This window comes from Pinus tabuliformis, chromosome 8 (assembly GCF_031772625.1).
Source record: "Pinus tabuliformis cultivar Carrire ecotype Pingquan chromosome 8, CPIR1, whole genome shotgun sequence".
Classification (NCBI taxonomy): Eukaryota; Viridiplantae; Streptophyta; class Pinopsida; order Pinales; family Pinaceae; genus Pinus; species Pinus tabuliformis.
Window position 1 is genome coordinate 1,977,362,000 of NC_142294.1, and position 14,998 is coordinate 1,977,376,997.

Here is a 14,998-nt window from a genome sequence, read left to right on the forward strand (position 1 = left end):
TTCTTTGACTTGGATTTTACAAATTCCAGATCAAACTCTTGCAGGATTGCTATCCATTTAGAATATTTTCCCCCTAGCAACTGTCGCAACAATATATAAGTCATGGGGTTGCAATCTGACAGAATGGTAGATTTTCGAAAGAGGACATAGTGTCAAAATCTCTATATCGCTTGAACAGCTGCGAGTGCTAGCTTTTCAACGTAAGAATATTTGCTTTCTGTATCATTTAAGTTTTTACTTAATAATATATAGGATGTTCAATTCCATCGACTTCTTGAACTAGAACCATTGCGATGGTCGTATTTGCTGCAGCCAGATAGAGGTTAAAATCTTTTTGATAATCAGGAGCATACATTAATGATGCTTTCATTAGGGATTCTTTTAAAGCATCAAAGGAAGCTTGCGCAACCTGATCCCAGACAAAGGGTACTTCCTTCTTCAAAAGACATGTATAACCTTTAGCAAGTTCGGCGTAATTTGGAATGAACCTCCTCAGAAAGTTTGCTTTCCCTTGGAGTTTCTGAATCTGAAGCAAATTCGAAGGTGGAGGCAAATTTATGATTGCCTGGACCTTACATGGGTCGAGACGAATCCTGTCCTTTGAGACTACAAAGCCAAGTAAATGACCAGAACTGACGCAAAATACACATTTGTGTGGATTGAGTCGTATCTTGTAGTGTCGGCAACGTAGAAATATCGCTCTTAAATGCTGCGGGTGATCAGTCCGCTTTCGTGAATGAGCCGGAAGGTCATCGAGGTATGGTTGAACGATGTTTTTGATGTCATGGAAGGCATAATTCATTGCCCTCTGAAACGTTGCCCCTGCGTTCTTTAAACCAAAGGGTAATTTTCGATATGCGAATGTGCCCCACGGACAAATGAATGCAGTCTTTGACTGGTCCTGTGGGCGGATATTTATTTGATTATACCCAAAGAATCCATCCATGAATGAAAAGATTTCGCATCCGGTGCATTCGTCAATTATCTGGTCGATAAAGGGTGTAGGGTAGTTGTATTTTGGACAAGCTTGATTTCCATCCCTATAATCAACGCACACTCTAATTGTTCCTTTTTTTTTCATAACAGGGACAATATTCGATACCCAATCGGTTAGAGGAACCGGGTAGATTAAACCAGCATGGAGAAGTTTCTCAACTTCTGCCTTAATGGCAGCGGCTTTCTTCGGGTGCACCTGCCGTAGCCATTGTCGTACTGGTTTGACATCTGGATACATCTTAATTTTGTGTTCAACGATACTCGAGTCAATGCCTAGCATTTCACTATATGACCAAGCAAAGACATCTCTGAACTCGCGAAAAAGAGATATTTCCAGTTCTGAAGGAGAACAATATTTGCCAACATAAATATTCTCTACAACATCTGTCTTGGTCAAGATATTTATGGTGATAGTCTCTTCAATGTTGGACAAGTTTCGCTCGGAATCCACCGTGTTTACAGTATTTGATAGAAAATCAAAAACTGAAGGATGATAAAGGTCATCTTTAGTATCTTCTCCACAATCCGGAAGAAGGGAACGATGGTGGGAATCATTCCATGGTGCCTCTTCAATTACCATTGATTGGACAATTCCTTCGTCGGTGACATGCACTTGCGACCAAGGATCTGAAGGGGTACCATATTCTTTAAACCTATCTATCCAAATGCTTGATGAGCGTTGATTTGGGTTTTCCATCCAGCCTAGGAACATTGATTGCTACAATATTTCTATTGGGCTTGGGGGCAAAACCATTGCATGATCCATGTTGATATCGTTTTCTGAGATCTTTTTAGAAGATATCATATTGCAGGTTCCTACCGATGCTACTTTCGCCAGATTGATTGGAGGCGGAAGGGCGAAAGTTCCAATTAATATAGGATCTTTTAGCAGGCCTACTCCGATATTTTGAAGCGAATGGGGGCTTCCATGGATCATAGGGATGCTTCATGTAACTTGAGAACCATTGGGTAGGAAGTTTTGTTGATCGACGATTGTAATCCCTCCTTGAAAGGGAAATGCAATCTTCCTAAAATAAGTCAACACAACAGCAGCCATAGCATATATCCATGGTCTTCCTAGTAGGATGTTGTAATCAAGATTGCCATCGATTACTTCAACATCTATTTCTACTGTCTTCCCTCCTAGTTCAACTTTCAAGTTACTCAAAATACCATATGGGGTATATGTCCTTCCATAAAATGCTTTTAATGTCGTCGAAGATCGTGACAAGGTTGGAGATCCTAAAGTTTTCCAGCAACTCATCGACATTATGCATGTAGATGCCCCCTCATCAATAATCGTTCGATGAACAGTTTTGTTGAGGGCTTTCACTTGAACAAGGAAATCTAGTTGAGCTGGTAATTGAGGATCGTATCCTTTATGATCGAAGGATACAAGATTGGAATCCTTTGGGTCTATCCCACCAATGGTTGATACTAAAGCCTGCCTTTGGGATGGGCAATTCTGTAATACTTCAAGAGTCGACATAGCGGATGGAGATTGGGCCAAATCTTCCACTATATTATAATGATGTACCGCTCTAGCGTGGGGATTAAATGTCGACTTGTGTACTTGTTATCACTAAAAAGATTTCAAAAGAAAAGGGTAAGGTAAAGAAGAATTGATCTAGGTCATTCTCATGCTCCTTTCATGCATAAGAAGCACTTGGCAAACTCAGGGTCAGCATACATCAGAGTTCTTTGAAGGTCCAAACAAGATTTGAAGGGATTGCATACTTATTATGTGGTCTTGGGGATGGGCATCTATTCAACTTCATATTGAATATGAGCATTGGAGAGTTGTCTGAATGGAAGAAGATTTTGTTGGGTACAAAAGCTATCACCTTGAGGACTTTTCACTCTAAGAACACAATACATGTGTTTGCAGCATCAGACAGGCCGACAGTTATTTACAGTAGCAATCAGAAGTTGCTGTATAGCAATGTGAATCTTAAGGAAGTCAATCACACGTGCCTTTTTAATTCAATTTCCTTTCCAGACAGCCTTGCAATTGCAAAAGAGAACCTGCTTACTATTGGGTAAATTGATGACATTCAGAAACTTCATATCCATGCTTATTATTGTGTTGGGACAACATATGTATTGCTCGAGGAGAACAAACCTAACAAAGGCCGAATTTTAGTATTCTCAGTTGAAGATGGTAAACTGCAACTTGTGATTGAGAAGGAGACAAAGGTTTCTGTTTACAATCTGAATGCATTTAATGAAAAGTTGCTTGCTGGTATCAATCAAAAGATTCAGTTATACAAATGGGGGATCCATGATGATGGTTCAAGAGAGTTACAGTCTGAATGTGGCCATTATGGTCATATTCTTGCACTATATGTTCAATCTCGTGGAGATTTTATTGTAGTTGGTGATTTGATGAAAGACATCTCTTTATTGATATACAAACATGAGGAGGGATCAATTGAAGAGAGGGCACATGAAAAGAGACATTTCAAGATAATGAAGCTCAATATAGTCAAATTTTGGCATTAAGCTGTGTTTTTGAAATTACACAGCAGTTTCGCAGCGCGCTGCGAAACCCCTGTAGCAGCCTGTTTCAGGAGAAAAACTGTTTTAGGTAGTTAACTTCCAGGAGGTATCTACGGAAAGCATATTTTTGGAAATTGAAAGAGGTGTTTATTCATAACATACTAAAATATAAAAACCTCTTTCATTTTCTTCAAATTGATTATGAGCTGGGAGAAATGGGTGACTAAAGTTGCGCTACGAAACTGCTGTAGGTGCAATTTTTCATTTTCTGTTTTACACCTGTTTTTCAAAGACACACTCTGAGCAGCTGGAGTAGTATTTCAAAAAACCAAAAGAGGTTTTTGTTAAGCACGGATTGGTTCACAAAAACCTCCTTCAGGTTTTCCAAATACATTTTCTGTGAGAAATTATGAGCTCTGTCCAAAGACATATTTTTCAGCCAAAACAGCAGTTTCGTAGCAGCTGAAGCTAAATAATCCAATCTCAGTCACTAGTTTTGAACTGCAAGTGGAAATGTTGAAAAGGGAATATCTTCAAGGGATCCTTCAAAATTATCAATCTTCAGCAAAGTTAATACAGGTGGAGGAAACATGTATTCGAATGCAACTTTAAACTTTTGTCATAAAGTGAACACATTTACTACAGTCCAAAATATGTCAGGCAGCTTGGAAGAACTTTTGTCTTCACACATGGACAAAGGTTGACAGCACACAAAGACGTGACATTCTGATATTTTTGTATAATCAAAGGAGAAATACATGTTACATTTTATTACAAAGCTTGCCGCAGCTCGCAATGAACTCAGAAGTTATTACAGCCAGGTTATAGATGACAAGGAGAATGCTATTTTTGTTTATGGCAGAGCACAAGAGAGTTGATACTAGTTGCAGTGAGGAAATGAATACTCTTTACAGATTTTGGTCATTTTTCCTCAGAAATAATTTCAATCGCTCCATGTATAATGAGTTCTGAAGATTAGCACTGGAAGATGCAGCTGCAAAGTATTATAAAGCTCTGTGGAAAGGGACTGAAACCTTTCAAAACCAGTTGAATTCAGTAGTTGATGGCCATGCACAATTTCACACATGGACAGTACCAGCCATCAAAGAGGCCCAGTTCATTAGAAAAATAAATATGCAATTAAGAGCTGAGAATAAATCTCTGAAGAAGAAGATTGAAGACCTGAAGGTACAGCTAGGCCAGTTAGCTGCTAAATGAATTTTCTTTTCAAAGAAAGGTTTTGTTCCAAATTTTTGTCAAATTTGCTTAGTCTTATTGTTTTTGAAGACATGTAAATCCCTGCTATATATATGAAAAGTCGAAGGAAATTTTTGGCAATCAAATGTTTCGGTGATAAAGGTCTCGGGTTAAAGGCAAGTTGTTTCAAATAATTCAGCAGTTTCGTAGCGCGCTACGAAACTGCTGTAAGTGATGATTTTAACACAGAACAGGCAGTTTTGTATTATGAGCGGGAATTTGAAAGGGAAACGCCAAAGGGTATGCAAGACATCAGCTGGAGCAACAATAGTCAATCAGATCAAGACAGGTGGATGCTTTAAAGGTTTGAATATTCAAATCCAATTTTGGATTTTTGTCATAAAGTCCCTTTATCACCGTTCAAAGGGTATTTAATGATTTGCATACAAGGAACTTTTGCCTGCACACATGTTCATTGATACAGCCTACAACACATCAAAAACGTGGCAGTGTTCCATATTTTGGGTCATTAAAGGCTAGAAGACATGCTGCTGTACATTCGAGCCATTTGAGGAAAACTGGAACCGAGAAGCAAGGGACATCTCCTAACACTACTGAGCAGTTAAAGATTCAGCGTTCAAGGTCGATATGGAGTATTAAATATCCATCTCAGCCAAATCGAAAGAGGACCAGGTGTCAAAGAACAAGGAGAAGTTGTATGCATGGAAAATAGAGTTAGAGTCATAGTTAATTTAGAACTCTTTAGAAACTCCAGTCAACACTTTAGTTGTATTTATTAGTTAGTTCAATAGCTGATAGGTGTCAGTAGAGGTAGTTATCGACTCCCCTCATGCTGGAGGAGGAAGCTCGAATTAGTTAGAATAAGGATTCTATATATAGCTGAAACAGCAATGTAACAAGGGTTGGAGATTTTATAAAAAACAGAGTACTATTTTGGCTTATGTAGAAAGACAGAGTTCAGTAATATAATAAACTGCTTTTCTTCTCAGGATTCATAAGGTGTTTCTATGTTCAAGATGTATGGTTTTGCTTTATCCCTGATCTATTTTACAGTTTCATAAACGTGTAATCACTCAGAATTCACTTATGCTGCTCTGATTTCCTGTGCACATTCATGAACTGTGGTTTTATAAGAGTTGTGTTTTGAACATTTAAATGCCACATGCCCTGACTTCTATGTAAAGGCTATATCATTATTTGCTGAAGTTTTATTGACTCCATAGGCCCAATGGAAACTTATGTAATGTTTGTCCAACCTTCATATTTGTCACTGTTATTTCACAATAGTTAGCCCTCTTACTTTTTAATCAAAATCAATAACCCTTTGAGAGAGCCCTCTCAGGCTAGGGAGGCTAAGCCTTAGTCTAAAGATTGGTTTGAAATAGTTACTTGAAGTCTTCCTGGTTTGCAGCCTTCCAGGGCTTGATTTTGAGATAACATTTTGGTGCGTCTGCCGGGAGTCTGAAGATTATTCATTCCCGAAATCAATGGTTGAACTTCTGAAGGTAGCAGGAGCTCAGACATCTTTTTGAGGCTGCAAAACTACCTTGGCGACTCCACACATCAAATAACAAATTAGAAGGTGACTCCACTGCTAGAAGATCAGTAGCTTGATGAAGTTTCAAAATGAGTTCCACTGCAAGAATGAATGCCAGGTATGCTCCTATGAATCGATCTCATATCCCTGGTTTTCCAAATCCTATGCCAAAGGTTGATTGGTTAGAGGATCTTCCAATATTCAAAGATGAAAAGAAAGATGATGCTGCTCTTCATTTGGTTAGGTTTCATATGCATGTACGCAGTCTTAAGGTTCATTTCCCTGAAGATTGTCTCATGAAGATGTTTATGACCACTTTAGAAGGAAAAGCATGGTCTTGGTATAAAAGTCTGGAAAATGGTTCAATATATTCGCTTGCTAGTTTTCATGATGAATTCTATGAGATGTATAAAGAATGTTATCCTTCCTTATTGCTGCTTAAAGATTGCTGTAGGAATTCTTTAAGTCTTATTCAGTACTTGGAAGATTGTTATGATGATGATGAATTTATGGATGAAGAAATTTTAGAGGCTCTTCATAACAATGCATTCCAGCACCAAGGAGAAAGTATAACATCTCATGAAACGCAGCATGAAGAGCAGCAGGGGTTTACTTGTGAAAACCATGTTTCATCCTTTGATATGAATGAAGAGATGCAACAGTATTCTCAATCTTCGAATCATAATGAAGATGAAATTGATTGCAAATAGCAAGAAGAAGTACTGGAAGATAGCTTCTACTACCCTCAGGCAGAGGAAAAGGTTGGTTTTTTATGTCAAACTTCTCAACAGCTTACAACAATAAATGATCATAAGAAAGAGGAAAATTACATTGTTTGTAGGCAGCATTCAGAAAAGCAGTTCGATAGCATATCAAGAGAACCTTGTGTGGTTGAGAATCAGTTTTCTAAAGTTGCAGAATGTTATGATGATCATCAACATAACCATGTATTCTTTGACCCTATAAGTGAATATATGGACAAGCTTTGCACTCCGGTCTTTCATTTTCATTTGCATTATGAAAATCAAGTATATTATGGGTTCATTTGGTCATCTCACTACCATGGTTATTTTGAGGTCGGATGCAGTCAAGAGCTTCTAATAGCAGATAAGACAATTGATTGGCTTTATTGGAAATATCATGTTGCTTGAGCTACAAGTGGAGCTTGCAGCTGATAGGGTAGGTAGGTAGGAAAATGCAAATAAGCTCAAGGTTGACTGAGCATTTTTTTTTTCAATAGTGGTAGATTTCTTTCTCTCACAATGATCATCAAGTTTAAGCCCGAGGTGAAGGCCCAAGAAACTTAAAGGAGATGCTTGTCAAATAAATTTTTGTTTATCATAAGAGGATAAGGCACTGAAACTGCAGGTTCTTAGCGAACCACAAGGGCACACTATCCCAAGTGGAGCCACTGTTATCACTAAAAAGATTTCAAAAGAAAAGGGTAAGGTAAAGAAGAATTGATCTAGGTCATTGTCATGCTCCTTTCATGCATAAGAAGCACTTGGCAAACTCAGGGTCAGCATACATCAGAGTTCTTTGAAGGTACAAACAAGATTTGAAGGGATTGCATACTTATTATGTGGTCTTGGGGATGGGCATCTATTCAACTTCATATTGAATATGAGCATTGGAGAGTTGTCTGAATGGAAGAAGATTTTGTTGGGTACAAAAGCTATCACCTTGAGGACTTTTCACTCTAAGAACACAACACATGTGTTTGCAGCATCAGACAGGCCGACAGTTATTTACAGTAGCAATCAGAAGTTGCTGTATAGCAATGTGAATCTTAAGGAAGTCAATCACACGTGCCTTTTCAATTCAATTTCCTTTCCAGACAGCCTTGCAATTGCAAAAGAGAACCTGCTTACTATTGGGTAAATTGATGACATTCAGAAACTTCATATCCATGCTTATTATTGTGATGGGACAGCATATGTATTGCCCGAGGAGAACAAACCTAACAAAGGCCGAATTTTAGTATTCTCAGTTGAAGATGGTAAACTGCAACTTGTGATTGAGAAGGAGACAAAGGTTTCTGTTTACAATCTGAATGCATTTAATGAAAAGTTGCTTGCTGGTATCAATCAAAAGATTCAGTTATACAAATGGGGGATCCATGATGATGGTTCAAGAGAGTTACAGTCTGAATGTGGCCATTATGGTCATATTCTTGCACTATATGTTCAATCTCGTGGAGATTTTATTGTAGTTGGTGATTTGATGAAAGACATCTCTTTATTGATATACAAACATGAGGAGGGATCAATTGAAGAGAGGGCACATGAAAAGAGACATTTCAAGATAATGAAGCTCAATATAGTCAAATTTTGGCATTAAGCTGTGTTTTTGAAATTACACAGCAGTTTCGCAGCGCGCTGCGAAACCCCTGTAGCAGCCTGTTTCAGGAGAAAAACTGTTTTAGGTAGTTAACTTCCAGGAGGTATCTAGAGCAACGGAAAGCATATTTTTGGAAATTGAAAGAGGTTTTTATTCCTAACATACTAAAATAGAAAAACCTCTTTCATTTTCTTCAAATTGATTATGAGCTGGGAGAAATGGGTGACTAAAGTTGCGCTACGAAACTGCTGTAGGTGCAATTTTTCATTTTCTGTTTTACACCTGTTTTTCAAAGACACACTCTGAGCAGCTGGAGTAGTATTTCAAAAAACCAAAAGAGGTTTTTGTTAAGAACGGATTGGTTCACAAAAACCTCATTCAGTTTTTCCAAATACGTTTTCTGTGAGAAATTATGAGCTCTGTCCAAAGACATATTTTTCAGCCAGAACAGCAGTTTCGTAGCAGCTGAAGCTAAATAATCCAATCTCAGTCACTAGTTTTGAACTGCAAGTGGAAATGTTGAAAAGGGAATATCTTCAAGGGATCCTTCAAAATTATCAATCTTCAGCAAAGTTAATACAGGTGGAGGAAACATGTATTCGAATGCAACTTTAAACTTTTGTCATAAAGTGAACACATTTACTACAGTCCAAAATATGTCAGGCAGCTTGGAAGAACTTTTGTCTTCACACATGGACAAAGGTTGACAGCACACAAAGACATGACATTCTAATATTTTTGTATAATCAAAGGAGAAATACATGTTACATTTTATTACAAAGCTTGCCGCAGCTTGCAATGAACTCAGAAGTTATTACAGCCAGGTTATAGATGACAAGGAGAATGCTATTTTTGTTTATGGCAGAGCGCAAGAGAGTTGATACTGGTTGCAGTGAGGAAATGAATACTCTTTATAGATTTTGGTCATTTTTCCTCAGAAATAATTTCAATCGCTCCATGTATAATGAGTTCCGAAGATTAGCACTGGAAGATGCAGCTGCAAAGTATTATAAAGCTCTGTGGAAAGGGACTGAAACCTTTCAAAACCAGTTGAATTCAATAGTTGATGGCCATGCACAATTTCACACATGGACAGTACCAGCCATCAAAGAGGCCCAGTTCATTAGAAAAATAAATATGCAATTAAGAGCTGAGAATAAATCTCTGAAGAAGAAGATTGAAGACCTGAAGGTACAGCTAGGCCAGTTAGCTGCTAAATGAATTTTCTTTTCAAAGAAAGGTTTTGTTCCAAATTTTTGTCAAATTTGCTTAGTCTTATTGCTTTTGAAGACATGTAAATCCCTGCTATATATATGAAAAGTCGAAGGAAATTTTTGGCAATCAAATGTTTCGGTGATAAAGGTCTCGGGTTAAAGGCAAGTTGTTTCAAATAATTCAGCAGTTTCGTAGCGCGCTACGAAACTGCTGTAAGTGATGATTTTAACACAGAACATGCAGTTTTGTATTATGAGCGGGAATTTGAAAGGGAAACGCCAAAGGGTATGCAAGACATCAGCTGGAGCAACAATAGTCAATCAGATCAAGACAGGTGGATGCTTTAAAGGTTTGAATATTCAAATCAAATTTTGGATTTTTGTCATAAAGTCCCTTTATCACCGTTCAAAGGGTATTTAATGATTTGCATACAAGGAACTTTTGCCTGCACACATGTTCATCGATGCAGCCTACAACACATCAAAAACGTGGCAGTGTTCCATATTTTGGGTCATTAAAGGCTAGAAGACATGCTGCTGTACATTCGAGCCATTTGAGGAAAACTGGAACCGAGAAGCAAGGGACATCTCCTAACACTACTGAGCAGTTAAAGATTCAGCGTTCAAGGTCGATATGGAGTATTAAATATCCAGCTCAGCCAAATCGAAAGAGGACCAGGTGTCAAAGAACAAGGAGAAGTCGTATGCATGGAAAATAGAGTTAGAGTCATAGTTAATTTAGAACTCTTTAAAAACTCCAGTCAGCACTTTAGTTGTATTTATTAGTTAGTTCAATAGCTGATAGGTGTCAGTAGAGGTAGTTATCGACTCCACTCATGCTGGAGGAGGAAGCTCGAATTAGTTAGAATAAGGATTCTATATATAGCTGAAACATCAATGTAACAAGGGTTGGAGATTTTATAAAAAACAGAGTAATGTTTTGGCTTATGTAGAAAGACAGAGTTCAGTAATATAATAAACTGCTTTTCTTCTCAGGATTCATAAGGTGTTTCTATGTTCAAGATGTATGGTTTTGCTTTATCCCTGATCTATTTTACAGTTTCATAAATGTGTAATCACTCAGAATTCACTTATGCTGCTCTGATTTCCTGTGCACATTCATGAACTGTGGTTTTATAAAAGTTGTGTTTTGAACATTTAAATGCCACATGCCCTGACTTCTATGTAAAGGCTGTATCATTATTTGCTGAAGTTTTATTGACTCCATAGGCCCAATGGAAACTTATGTAATGTTTGTCCAACCTTCATATTTGTCACTGTTATTTCACAAGAGTTAGCCCTCTTACTTTTTAATCAAAATCAATAACCCTTTGAGAGAGCCCTCTCAGGCTAGGGAGGCTAAGCCTTAGTCTAAAGATTGGTTTGAAATAGTTACTTGAAGTCTTCCTGGTTTGCAGCCTTCCAGGGCTTGATTTTGAGATAACAGTACTACTCCCTTTGCCGGTTTTATTGTCAATTCAGGAATGATGGGTGGCGCAACTTCTGTTGAAGTTGTTGTCGAACTACTAGGTTGATCTTTATCCTTGTTGTTCGACAGCTGTGGATTCCCATAATCTTTGTTCTTTGTCGATATCAAAGCATCATTTTGCTGTTTTGAAACCGACAACATTAGCACTTGAGACGGGGAAGCATTTCCACTTTCAACTAGATTTGTTCCTGGATTTGGAAACGGATCAGTTAACACTGCAGAGGTTTTTGAATTATTGAAGAACTTCTTAAGCTCAGCTCTGTGTGGACAATTTGCAGTCCAATGATCCTCATCGCATATAAAGCATGGATTTTTGGGTTTCCTATCTCTAGGAGGGTTTGAAGAAGATTTTTCAGGTGATGATTCTTCCTGTTTCTTCTTCTTCCCTTTTCCTTTCTTCTTGCCCCCTGGTTGTTTGGTTTCTTTGCCTTTATCTGTCGATACGACATTTACTTCCGAGGCAAGAAGTTCATCTTTTGCATTTTGACCTGAAATCTTACGGGCCTTTTTGGATGTAGCCTTTGTTGATTTCATGTCTGTTGTGCCAATCACGCCATCGTCGGCATGAGAGTCATTGTTTGATTTAGGAGGAGGAGGAATTGAGAATTCCGGTCTAGGGGCGTCACGTATTTTATCGTAGAGCATGCCGGACTGAGTGTAAATCAAGTCCAAATATTTCGCACAAGCGATAACTTGCTCTTCTGTTATGACTCCCCCCTTTGCCACATCTTCTGTGATGGAAGGTAGTAATGACTTGATAAACCATTCAGCTAAGAGCTGATCGGAACATACGTTTTTACCATTCTACGACGACGTCGCCACTCATGTATATGATCAGATATGTGAGTGGCTGTCATCTGTTTGAAATTGGTAAGGAGTTTCGTTCCTGTTTCGTACCTTATTGGTAATTGAAAATGGGTTAAAAAGGTTGTGGCTAACGTACTGAAGTTTTCGAATGAAGCTCTAGGAAATTCGATGTACCATTTTGCCGCTGGACCCGTTAACGTCCTCTGAAAGAGGTGAAGTCTTATCGAATCATCATTTAGGGTGTTTGACGAGCACCATAGATGAAAGGTCATCACATGATTCGATGGATCTTCACCCAGATTTCCATTAAATTTAGGAATATCTGATGGAAGTTTATGCGGAATCGTTGGCCACCAAGGGGCGTAAGTGATTGGATCGTTTGTTAACCGATTTAAATCAGGTAACTCCAGAGTTGCCACAAAGGGTAACTGTTGATTCAGGTTAGGCGAAGCATATCCAGGATAAGATGGGATCGCCTGAGCAGTTGGTCTTTGCATACCAGCATAATGCATTTGATGCTGGTAACTTTGGTATGGTTGGTGGGCATGACCATTGTAAAATGGTTGATTTTGACTGTTTTGAATGTACGGCTGTCCACTATTGGCAAAGATTTGTTGCTCAGAACCTTGGTATACTTGTTGGAATTGCGGTTGTTGGTATTGCACTAGCCATGGTTGTGAAGCCATGTGTTGTTGTCCGATACTAACAGTTTGACCAAGATGAGGGGTAATCATACCTGTTTGAACCTGTGTCATTCCACCAGTCAGCGATTGTGGTTGAGTCACAGGGTCAAGGGGTTGTTGCATTACAACCTGGGAAACCTGAGGTTGGCATACAACAGGCAACGCTTGAACTTGCGACACCATCACAATAGCTCGCGTAGTTGGTATATTTGACATAGGTAAGCATTGTTGCATAGAATATACAACTCTCAGTTGTTGAGGTAGTATCGGTACCCAACCGCTTGAGGCAATTCTAGTATAACCCGAATGTTGTTGTGAACTCCCGTATGGATATCCTCCCGGAGGGGATAATGAAAGGGTATACTGCCCCCCATACGGTGGTAATCCAGAACTCAAGGGAATGGTTTGCCCTTGAGGGACAGATTGCCCAAATTGACCTCCAGATAGATCAATTTGTTGAGACTCAACATAAGAGTTTCCGGATATTATTCCGGATGAACAAATAGGAACAGACCATACTGTCGAAATGGCCCCTGAGTATGCTCCTTCTAGCATTTGAGAGCTAGTCGGGACAGATGGTATACCGGCGAACATTGTTGGAGTGATAGCAGGGAGTTCTGCCGTCACTGTGTCAGACGACACAATCCTAGATGTTGACGGTTGTTCAGACATTTCTAGTCTATCCAAAAGATTACCTAGCGATTCTACAGGAGCTTCCGCTGGCGGTAGACTAACTTCTGATGAAGAAGGATATAGAGTGATCCCGACTCCAAATTGCGATTGAGTACTCGTTGGAGGATCTTCCACAATTTCTTCTATGGCAATCAGACCAGGTGGAATGGGAAGACCGCCAAGTCTGTAGAATATTTCTGGTGCCGAAGAAGGTATGGAATTGACAGCGACAGATGTTTGAAGAGTAAGACTCTCCAAACCGGTTGAAAATGGAACTGGTTCGGTAACACAAGTGTTTACTCTCAGACTAGGATCAGTATCATTGTCCTTCTGTGGCTGCTGAACTTATTCTGTAGAGGCAGGGATTCCAGAAATGTTTGGAGTAACCGGAGTCTCTGATGTTGTTGGAACACTTGTTCTAACTTTAATAGGAGATTTGGAACCGGCTAAACGAGTTCGCTTTGTCCGTACTATCTTCGATTCCGGAGACAAAGACGGTTGACTAGTAAGCCTCCGTGAACGACGGGGTTTCAATTGACTTTCTTCCACGATTGCGGATTACTCGATCGACTAAAATAAAGGGGAAGTATGTTTCCGAATTAAATGAATTTTAGACGCTTTGACACAAATTGTTTTTTCAGTTTTTAAGAGTCGAGAAAAACAAAAGATGACTCTAGTCTCCTTCGATTTTTAATGAGCCTAAAGTGACAAGTGCTCAGATGGACCTTTTCTATTAAGGAGTCTGAAAAGGAACAAAAGGGACTGCTCTGGAAATCTAGGTAGAGGTATTACCAAACCAATCGCAAAACTGCAGAATACTTTTTACAGTACGACAGTCAATCTTCCCGAATGCTGTGTTCAGTGCATTGCGATCGATAGGGCGGCAAACACGGCTTCCTATGGATAAAGGATTTAAGCCTATTGGGGAATCCCAAAATATACTCGACGGTACGTGGAAGCACAAGTCCGTACTGGCACTTATCGTCTCAAAGTGGAGGAATCACCCAACCATCAGTGAGAACAACAGTTACCAGGCTTTACGACGCCGAAATACGTCTCTAGCCTAGACTTCTAAATGTTGTGCGTTAAGTTCCAAAGCGTTGTTAGATTCATTGAATTTATTTTAAGTTGATCTTGTTTATGAAGTTTGCCTTTCAGGTTCACCGCGAGATGTAGATGTAATTCCTAAAATTCAATCTAAGATGATAAACAAACTTTTTATCTTCTTTGTGCAATGAAAATCCTAGCTACTAGGGAAAAGAAAGACAGAATCTTTTCACAAAGAGCAAAGAGCACACTCTAAATGCACTTTCCTAAATCAAGCCAATCAGACTGTCTATATGCAAATGAACATGCATGTATTTGTTTTCGACTTTCTTAGTATATGAATGCTAAAAAGAAAGTTGATGCACAAATCTGAATTTCTTTTCAAGCGACAAATATTAACAAGTTTCTTTTTGAAATAAAAAATGGAGACGAATACAACACCTTACGATTTTGAAATGAATACTTGTTCTTGACATTAGAAAATTACAAATTCAGA

At 38.8% G+C, this 14,998-nt stretch overlaps 1 pseudogene; it reads left to right on the forward strand.

Annotated features, from left to right (window-relative positions):
* Positions 1-2,781: 2,781 nt before the first annotated feature.
* Positions 2,782-8,590, forward strand: LOC149244368 (DNA damage-binding protein 1a pseudogene; annotated as a pseudogene).
* Positions 8,591-14,998: the final 6,408 nt, after the last annotated feature.